Below are 11165 nucleotides of genomic sequence, written 5' to 3'. Positions count from 1 at the left end.
AAATTCATTTGTTGACATTATAGAGCTATCACTTGCGGAAAAAGCTCATCTGTCAGATGTGAGATGGGACCCAAAGAACAGGCAACACGCTCTTGGTCCATCGCACCATCACCTCATTTTCACACTAACCCAAGAGTAAAGAGACATACCCTTCTTTATTGTCTATTTTACTGTAAATGGGACCATAATTTACCAAATGAACGATTGAGACCATAAAATTATTAGGGAACTATTGTGAGAAGTGTGGTCATTTTCTCATGAACTTATATGCAATCAGATTAATTTTGAAACCATTGGAGTCGCCTCCTGCTGTCCGTTGGAGAGAATACTGGTTTAAGGCACCAGCAAAATATGGACAAACAATCTGGGTCACTAAGTGCTTCTGTCCCAGTGCACTATATATTCACTGTACACACTCGGGGTGTCTGTTTAACTCTATTTCACTCATATCGTTTTGGACCCCTGAAAATGAAATCAAGCCTGCATGTCAGCAGGGGTTTCCAATGTCAGGAAAAGCCTTCAAGGGGAATTTAAGGTTTGAAGTCTGAATGTAATGAGTAGGGACTGACCAAAACCAACACCACTACATCTGAAAGTACAGATTACAATTGCTCAGTATCAATTAATGGAATAATTCTGCATATAAAAGTACCAACAAAACTGTCTACCCCTGCACAAACAACAGCAAACTGTAATGAAAATGAAAGAGAAAATGCAGCCTACGCTCTTTATTTAACTCCGAGTGCTGTTTAGTGCTACAACAAGGCTTACTTACATGTACACACAGTGCCTGTCATGCATGTTGTTCCCTAAAGAGACTCCAGGTTTCAGCTCCTCTATAGTTGGATGAACATTAACCACTCAAGATGAAGCACTTTCCTTCAGTTGGCAAGACACTGCGTACAGTCTAAGTGCTTTGATCCAATTTTGCAACTACTGAAAGTGCTGTTTTTATTTCCCTTTTGCACTATTATTACTTGTGCACATGGGAAAAAAATTCTAAAAAGCAGCCACACATGCACAGCCACACACGGAGAGTCAGAGAGCAAAGGAGAATCTGTGTCCAGAACATGTAAATTCCTGTCTGTTTGTGAAGCTGCAGCTGCTGTGGGAGTTATGCAACCTGCTATCAATATAAGTGAAGATTTACATGCCAAAGAGCAGAATGTACATGTGAGCTTATATTGCATAAAAACCACTGTGTGTGACAGCAGCTGTGCCCCCCCCCCCCTCCTCCCAGATTAGAAATGACAGGGTTCAGGGAAGTCCAAGTCCAGAGACAAATAGAGAATTACGCCCACACTTTCAACTTCACTCCTCAGCAAAACAAACTAAAGGTTGTGTCCTTGAAACACAGCCTGTCAGTGGTTTCTCGAGTGCTAGAGGCCTGTGCGCTACCTTTTCTTTCCTGTCTGACATACTGAACAGCGCAAAGCTGTGCATGCCCTGGGAAATCAAAAAGCTTTCCTCGTTTTCACAGAAAGAATGCCTCCCCTTTCCCATTTCCTTGGGATGAATGCTCTCACGGCCTACACACCAAAGAGCGTTAATGATCGTTATCTCCAAGTGGCTTAAATGCTCAGCTGAAGCAGTTTAGTACACGCACACAAACACAGGGGCAGGGGCGTTTTTTTGCAGCGCCGAGGAGAAAACATTTCCTCCCCCTGGGGCCGTGGGTTCAGCAGAGTGTGGCAGGCAGACTGGGTTTCACACTCCTCTGCCGGGCAGGCTTGAACCCACGGTGAACTCCCCCGCAGTGAAGGCAGAGCAGTGACTGAATGACTGATTGACTGACCCCACCTCTCCGCGCCCCAGACAGTCCCAGCCAGGTTCGGTTTGGTGGCTGCAGCAGCACTTGTGTCTGGAATGGGGATCACAGGTTAGAGTGACACCTGCTGGAGTCTGAAGAAAAATGATTTGCTAAATCTCGTGTGAGTTATGATTCTCGAAGGCCGGACCACATGTGTTGAATGCTGATAATGAAATGCTAACAAGGTTTAGAGTCTTTCTAAATAATGTTTTTTTTTTCTGTAACTGAGAAACTTTGGATGTGAAAGAAAGAAAACTGGCACACACCGGACAACCTTACGTACAGCTACGTCTCCAGTTTTACTGAGCAGGAGAGGCATTCGTTACTCTGAAAATAGAAAAGGGAGCTAGACTTTCACAGCTCGGTGCGGTGTATGTTTTGGCCGGCGTGCCTCAATGGTCTACTCACTCTGAAACCTTATAATAAGGAAGCTGATATCATGATGAATGTTGTCTGAAATACAATGCCCCATGGCACAGGGACTACCACTGTAATCCCTCTCCTCTCCTGTTTTCTCCTATAAAATGCTCTAATGGTAGCTAATCACTTAAGCCCTGCAGTATGCTGTGTAACTAAAGCAGGGCCCGTTCAGGGTCCCAAGGTTGCAAGTGGAACCGATGACATATTCTTAGATGAGCTCACAACGAGTGAGTTTCAAACTGTTTTGCTAATCCAAGCGGCTCCTTTCTGCTCATGGACAGAGTGACTCATGGGGTCGGTAAGACAGATGATGATGATGATCTTAGGTATTCTTTTCATTAGATGTCATTAGCGTAATTGAAAAGTGGCAATGACATTCAGTGCAGTCATGAAGTCCTGTGCAGAACACAGATCCCAGAGTAATAATTAGATCTCGAACTCCACTGCAAACTACATGACAAAAAGCCTCCAACTATGATTTAGATGATGTTACGAAACATGACTTCGCAGTCGCAGCGTGCTTTTCCTGTTTTTCCACAGGACAGATAGGATGCTTATCCCCCGTGGGAACAAGCAACTGGATGCCTCCGCAGTGCAACCGCTGAGTCCGTGGTGGTGATAAAACGCTCAATGTCCTGTCCAGATTGTTCAGGAATGTTGGAGAGGAGCTCAGTGATCCATATGTTCTTTTCCACATGGCGCAGTTATCTGGACTCTTTAGATCACATCCAAACCAACGTGTTTCATTAGAGCTGGCTGTAGGCGCTTGCCTGTGGGGGATTAAGTCCATAAATCACAGCTGAGATACTTATTGAAATCAGCAGCGGGTTTGCGCGGAGATATTCCCCAGCAAATCTGAATCGACTGATTGCTGACGTGAGTAGTTACACGGCTCTGTTGCTCACCGCTCTGCAGGAGCGCTTCATCGATGGGGACAACAGTTGGTGAGGGAATTCAACTTTCTGTGCGTGTGTGTGTGTGTGTGTGTGAGGCTGTGTAAAACTAAAATAAAACCAGAATGCAATCATGGTGTAATATCCTTTACACGATCACATGTTTGTGATGGTGGTCGATGCTTGTGCACGACTGAGCCTCTCGAGGATGCCCCTTTCATACCCAATCACAATACAATCACCTGTGACCGAAGAACATGTTTGCCTGTGGACTGTTCCAAACCGGTACAAACTAATAATCCATGTCAATTTAAATAGAATCAATAATGGAAACTTTGGTTCGTCCCAGTGAAAAGTCGAGGAATAAGAGCTGGGGGAAACAGAATGTGTCCGTAAGAAAAAGCTCCAGTTGTGCAAAAAAATGTAGCTACTTTTAGCTTGCTACAGTGAGCAGCGTCCTAGACCGCCTAAACAGAAACCAGATGTATCAAAACCGAGACTTAAAGGGGTCGAGACCAAGTCAAGACCAAGACCAGACCAGTGGGAGTCTCCCACCTACGACGAACGTGGAACATTACTCGGCCTCCGCTCTCTGCTCTGTGAGAAAGCAGTTGCATTTGAACCCGGCATTATTCATCCAATCACAGTATTAATGATAAAAACTGACGGTGATGTCCCTGCAGTTGTAGTCTCAAGTTAAACATTAGAGTTAGATTGATTATGGGCACAGTGTTAATGCCTTACGAGTCATTCAGCTTTTACTAATACTTAAAATTAAGGATAGTCAGCTAAAGGACAACATTATACAGAATCCTGTATGACATTAACAGCACAATCACTTCATTATCATTTCACCTGCACTGCTCTTGAATTTCTTGAATTCATTTTCTCCATGCTTCAATTTTTGGTCGCCTGCCCACAGAAAGAGCAGGGATCATCAGCCAACTCTGTCAATGAGTCAATTATGACATCATTTCAGCAAAACATATTCTGGAGAGAAACAATTCTCAGCTCAAATATTCTTAAATTGAATTTTCGTTCAGTAGGGTGCATGGCAACAAAATTGGGCTACTAAATCACTTGTTAATGGTTCGAATATAATTCAGGGTTAAGTAATAAAAAGGCTGTGTTGCCAGAGGCAAACAACCTTCACAATAGTTTCTGCATTGGCACTGAAAGTTTCCATTGAACATAAATCACTAATGCAGAGCAGTATTTGTAGGAGACGGGGTTGTTATATCATTGCAGGGGAAAACATTCGGCTTTGTTTGAAAGCTACAGAGAGCCTTCATACAGCCAGCAGGCTGAAAATCAAAGAATCTCTTTTGGAATAATCAGGAAACCTTGATTTCTTTCTCAAATTATTCAGTTTACCATTGGTTTGCTTTTTTTTTTTTTTTGTTGCAGCACGGTAATGAGGAGACAGGAAGTACCTACGTGTTACATATTCTAAACATATTACCATCTATTTTTATCTCGCTTCAAAACACATTTGAAAATCAAATTACACAAATCTTTTCTAGCTGTAAGAAAGAAAAACGTCCAATTCATATCTAAAACACCAACTCTGCCTCTGCATACATATGTGAGTCCATCCGTGAGTCTGTTTGTTCAGCGAGTGTGCTAAAGAGGAGGAGCTGCCAGCCTCTAAAGCCTCTGTAATAATCAGGGTTTCTCTTTGCTCACAAAGGCTGAAGCCCTGACAAGGGAGTCAGCAGCTTCTGCTCAGGTGTCAAAAGCTCTACACACACACAGGAAGAAACATGTGTGGATCTCTGCGGTTGTAGACGTTAGACAGGTCTGCTGACTGGGCGGCACATTGACCTTCCACTCTCTCTGTGCAGTTTGACTTGTGTTGTCATTGGCCAACATGGTGAGCGCTTGTTGTTTAATTGAGGCTCATTGGGCGGCTCACATCTGTCCCTGTCTATATCCCTGTTAACAACACCCCTTCACACTTTTACTTGAACAAATGACTACATGTGATCAGTAAATGGTCTCTGATCAGCCGTCAGAGAAGATACGGAAAATACGGCTGGAGAGGTCTCGCAAAAAACATGACGACACGTTCCCAGCAAAAATACTAAATGACTAGTTTTATGTTAGCACAAACATGGCGGGAAATTGTCCAGAGATCTCCTTAAAAATTTCCAGTGGTTTCGCACTTACAAATGTTGAAACACAGTCTTGAACTATGGTCACTGGCTTGCCAAATCTGTGTGTGTAACTACAATACAAGAAACACATAGTCAATGCTTTCCGCTGTTGGTCCGGTGGTGAGCCGGTGCAGTCAGGTGGATTTTGGTGCCCCACTCCGCCCCTGTGTGCATCAGTACGTATACATATATGTAGATGTGTGTTAAGGGGGGTAACAATATGGGAAGAATTTTGCTGCACATTGCACGCCATAAACTAAAGCATTAACCATTTTTATGTCCACATGTAATAGCCACCGGATATGGGAGAATGAACACTAGATCCTGGTAAAGCGAACCTGTAAAGAACAATCTGAAGAGCCCATTTATCTATTTCTGTCTTTGTCCACCCCTCTCTCTAAACATTTCTCTTTTTTTAAAGGCACACAGCCATCAAAAGATGAGACACTCAGCACCTCCTAGCAACAGGAAGAGGGTCTGCTCCCCTCGGAGAGCTCCTGTTAATCTCTACCCTCATCGCTGCCTTTACGACCACGCTGACGTCAAAGGCCAGGCCTCTGTTATTGTCTCTCTAGGATTGAAGTGCCTCAGATGCAGGACTCACACCAGCGTCGTGCTTCCTGTCCGAGTCTAGAATAGCTGTCCTCTCCATCAGACTGGCAGCGATCGTTGAAGTCACCTACAGGACTGCATGTGCTGTGATGGGGGGGGCCCAGCTGTAAATATCGCTGTTGTTGTTGAGGGGGATGATGTGCTCAGTGGGGAGGGGATGCACAGCACTGTGTGCGTATATGTGCTTGTGGACAAGAGCATACGAGATGGCACAGGTAGGGGGGATCCATGTGACTCACAGCGAGGGGAAAGGCTATGGATTAAGGGTCACATGCACCTTTTGTGTTGCTGTACGAAGGGAGAGAGGCAGGTACGACATGTCTCGTCTCAGCGTACACATGCCTGATGACGCATTTGCCTCCTCGGCTCTCATGTCTAACATGCAATTTAATAAATCATGAGCATAACCATCCTCTTTTTTCTCCTGCCTTGCTGTCTCCATTGTCCGCTCCTCTCCCTCTTCTGTGCTTTGTCATCTGTCTTCTTTCTTTTAGAGGAAAAACATTCCCCCTCTTTTCCTGCCTCAGTGGTTCATTTCTGTCTTGTGTTGTTTGTGGAGGCTCAATGGAGCGTCACTTACTGGCCCCTCGACAGATTCCAGACTACGCACTGCAGCTGCGGCTATAGAATAGACGTTAGGGCTGGCACCGCGTTGCTCCAAATTACTCGCTCTGCTTTCAGTGTTTAAATAATGGTCTTAGCACAGAGTTAATGGCGGTAGTGGGAGGCCAAGTGATGAACGCAGTGTTTTTCGGTGCAAAGTGTTCCAGCCAGAGCGAGCTCAGGACGGACCGGGTCCCCGGGTTAATAGGGCCCGGGGAATGATATGTTGTCTTAATGGAAATGAAGGCTGCTTGAGGGAGGACATTACTGTGATTCTTCCATGTGTGATGTTTTTGAAGAAGTGAATGTGGCCATTATTTCCTGCCGTCGCGTTCTCTTGTTGCATCTTTGGGGGAAGGGTATCAGAGTGAATGGGTTACAGTCGGCTAGTGCCCCTTTGTTAACGCCTTTGGCTTACATGCAAAAGGACAAAAAGCAGCGCATTGATCAATGTTCTGTCTTCTTCCACTGTGTGCTCCTCAGTTTAATTGTACATATTTGAGCCACAGAAAGAGACAAAGTGACATTCCTGTCGCCGTGCAGCTCCTTTTTCATTTTTTTTCCCTGCGACTTCCAGGCCTGTGTTGCGGTAAGAGATTGTTTCATTAGGGGAATATTCATGGGTGGGGAGTGCAGGCTCAGTTATTGATGCAGCTCATTGGCTTTTTGTGAGGCACAATGGGCTCCCTTGATTGATTGCGCTAGACGGCCAATGATGTGACACAGAGGAACGGCAGACATGTGGAACTATGAGCTATAGATGGAGATAAACCCCCACTGAGTGCACACACAGACACACACACAAACACACGTGGTTGTAAGCACACTGTAAGAACATATCACTGTCATGAAGACAGATCTCTGATGGTAATGAACAACATCTAGTCCTATACGATGAGGAGATTGGCCCCTGTTTGGACAAAGCAATTAATATTAATGCTTGGCTGCCAATGGAATAAAAGCTGAGACTGCCGCTCCAGCCCCAGTAGGTTTCGACGATAAAGAATCCGGAGCAGTGGAGAGGATTCTGGAACACAACTTCTACAGACTGGTCTGTTCTGGTCCGGGTTTTCCAAAAGCTTATCAGGACTAAAGTCATCTTCAATTTCTGACAAACGACATCAATGTTCTGTTTGTTCTGTTTGTTTTTTTTGTTCATTTTTGGGAAGTACTGCAGCCCCGGAGCTAACCAGATTTGGTTAGAGCGGATTCTTTTGGCTTGTGACTCTGCAGTGCAATAGCTTATTAATCAGAGGAGTGTTCTGCTCTCTGTGATAAGCCTGCGTATTGTGTGTGTGCGCGCGTGCGTGCGTGCGTGCGTGCGTGCGTGCGCGCGTGCGTGTGTGTGTGTGTGTGTGTGTGGTGGTGCAACTGTGTGACCACCAGCCAGGATGTGGGATCCGGGGCTGAGCTAATACAGACAATGCTCCACAGTGCAAACACTGAGACATGCATGCTCACACGCAGTCACTGAAGAAGAAGCTACGTTTCACACTCATCCAGCAGCACGGGGGCTCTTCCCTCTCTTCCCCCTACACCTACCCCACCCTCCACCCTCCACCCTCCTTCTCCAGTCTCTCCTTCTCTTTTGCCCATCTGGACACATCCATTTAGTCAGCCCTGAGTCTCAGCAGGCCAGTGTGGGGGTCCCAGGCAGGCAGATCTGATTCTGGCATCCTCTCGTCCATGTGACTGCCTCTGCATATGTGTGTGTGTGTGTGTACACGCGCTTGTGTATCATGTATGTTCACCATCTGGGGGGGCTTACTCAGCCGTGCACAAATCAATGGTCATGTATCGATGCCGTTTTTATGAGGCACTTAACAATAAAAAAGCAATAAGCTATGACACGGATAATGCGGTGGGGCATCACAGGCATTGCAAAGCAATTATAACAGCTCTGCTCCTCTCCGTATGATTTACAGACATGCCTGCAGTCTTAAAGAGCTCTTTGATACCAACAACATTTCCAGGAAGTGAAAGGAGGATTTATAGAAGTGTTTGCCTCGCTCATCCCGCGCTACCTCGTATCCATTTTCAGGGTTTTAACTGATATTGAGCTGAAGTGATATCATTAATAAATGGAGTGACTTTGCTTCTCCCTGGAGCCTCAAGTGCATTACACTCCGCCGGTGGGTGTGTAGGTGTTTTTTAAATTGTCACGTATCACTCTTTGCAGTCCATCACAGCAGATGTAGCGCATTTCACCACTAATATTGTAAAACCCGGCGGTTGCACGATTGCGTGTGGGTTGGTAATATTGTTTGTGGATTTGCCCACAGCATTCTTACCCGCCGATCATAACGCCGGATTATTCATGAAGTGAAACTGCAGAGAATTACTGTGAACCCGGTGTAATTATAAAGCACCTCAAATTGGCCTTATGTGGGCGACTGAGATACAAAACACACATGACAGCAACAAAACTCCATTTGATTAAAACTTCTGTTTGCATAATGCTTGCTAGGTCGTCCGTTTTGATCACAGCGTGCTGTCAATCTTAGCGCTGTTTCATTTATTGCAGTGGGATCGAAACATTTTCCCTCGGAGGGCCCAAGACTAAACTTAATGGTGGGCCAGGGACAAAAAGGCGAACACCTGATGTATCATATTGTTACCATGCAAAATGGTAATTAGTTTTCAAGTTCCTGTAACTGAATGACTTCATGTACACAAGTGTCACTCTGCCAGCTGTCACGTTATTAAAAAAGAATGAATAATCAAGATCCTACATATCTAAAGAGCATTTTTATCTCCCAAAAAATGTAAAAGTCAAATTTGTAAACTTTTTTTTTCATTTAATCATTCAACTTTTTTGTTTTTTAATGATTTTGATTGTTTTATGTTTGACTGTACACATCTGGCAGGCCACATCAAATCTCACGATGGGCCAACTTTGGCCCAACTGTATTATTCATAAATGTGCGGCTCATTTTAATTATTCTAATTTAATAGTTAATATTTGGTGAGATATTCCACAATATGTTAAAATCAAAGTGCACCTCAGTCACTGCTGCTGTTGCCTTGTCACATCAACTTCATCTATGCAGATTAGTTGCATTTCACAGAGACGGTTCATCATAATGAACTGTGACAATATAATAGAAGTCTATCAGGCTTTAGAGAATACTGTTAAAAAGCGACAGTTTTTCAGTTCTTAAATACAGTAAGGCAGCTTTCTTTGTAAAGCACGTCATACATCATGGAAATTCAATGTGCTTTACAGGGTAGTAGAATACATCAAAGGTAAGTTATTTACAATTTGAGAAGTGCGAAAGTAAAGGCAAGCAGTTCAATAGATGGTTATAATAGTTATGAGGTTAAGCATTTTCTCCTGCATCCATCATAATCAGCTGGCTATTGGTGGTTTCTCTTTCAGTTGAACATACCAGATTAGGCCACAATCAGAACTTTAAATCTATTCTCCTTTCCTCTACCCTGTTTATCTCCAGCACCCAACGTCTGACCTTACCGGAGACCCGCTCCTCTTCCTATCCAACCAGATCTGGTCTATTCTCTTCTCCAGCATCGAGGCTCCGTCATGGCATCATTACCCCCATAAATACATTGACAACACAATGGGGTCTAATCGCCAAGGACTGTTAACATTTCTCATCTTTGCTGTGCACGTGTCAGTAAATACTTGTTCGCTCGTAATGAGTCTCCTGATTGAAATACTTACACGAGCGGTGAGGCTTTGAGTGTGAACGCATCAGCAGTGTCTGTTCAGAAGCACAATGTTGATGCTGATGTGGTTGGTTGTTTTATTGAAGTTTCTAGCCCCTTTCTTCGTGTGCTCAAATGCACCGCGTGAACTCTGGCAGCGGCTCAACCCTGCACCCTGGGAGGAAGTGTGATTTATGATGATGATGAAGCTGTGTACTCAGGAACCGGTTAATTGACATTAGTGATCGAAATGTGATCCTAAATTACTGGCTGGGTTTTTTTTTTTTTTTTTTTTTTTTTTCCCCGGAAAGGAAAAGAAAATCCAGCCACACCCCACCCCTCCAACCCCATGTGCCCTTCTTCAACCAGGATTAGGTTTTTTTTTTTCTTGCACAGGCTCTCTCTCATCTCTCGCATGTCACACTCCGACACCGTGTGTGTGTGCCTCTCACAGATGTGTTGTGGAGTGCATTTTCTGGACATGAATGCAGCCTGGTGTGTGTGTCAAAGGGGTTAGTTATCTCTAAAAATCCTGCAATGGCCATCCCCAGACGGAAGCAGGAAAGAAAACAGGACAGACAGCTATTATATTTAGGTGCCTTTCAGACCCCGCTGAACTCGTCTGGCTCATTGTGGCTTTATTAATGTTGCATGCCCAGCCGTGTACGCTATAACAGAGCCACTCACCACTGAGGGAAACTAATTGCTTCAGTCTGAGCAAACTGCGTGCAAAGACACATTTGGGCTTTTTAAAACGAGAGTTTCTGTTGCGAAAGTTATCTTCGAATCCAAGAGCGCCCAATCTGTCATAATCTAATCTAAGAGCCCTTCACACAATCTGAGCGCCTTCATCAAGGGGACTGATGATGATTACTGCTATGTATATGCATATTATCTTATATGCAGGCTTTTATCTGTTATATGGCAGGCCCTTGATGTAATTCAATTTGCGGCGATGATGGTAATTGTGATTGCTGTTTAAAGCTGTCCAACCAAAGACATCTC

General features: G+C 44.4%; 1 long non-coding RNA gene across 1 annotated transcript; it reads left to right on the top strand.

Annotated features, from left to right (window-relative positions):
- Positions 1-1651: 1651 nt before the first annotated feature.
- On the top strand, positions 1652-6303 carry LOC115587288 (uncharacterized). Its single transcript, XR_003985020.1, has 2 exons — positions 1652-1879; positions 5701-6303. It is a non-coding gene; the product is annotated as an uncharacterized LOC115587288 (long non-coding RNA).
- Positions 6304-11165: the final 4862 nt, after the last annotated feature.

Source organism: Sparus aurata, chromosome 8, assembly GCF_900880675.1.
Source record: "Sparus aurata chromosome 8, fSpaAur1.1, whole genome shotgun sequence".
NCBI lineage: Eukaryota > Metazoa > Chordata > Actinopteri > Spariformes > Sparidae > Sparus > Sparus aurata.
This window is presented reverse-complemented; position numbering and strand designations above follow the sequence as displayed.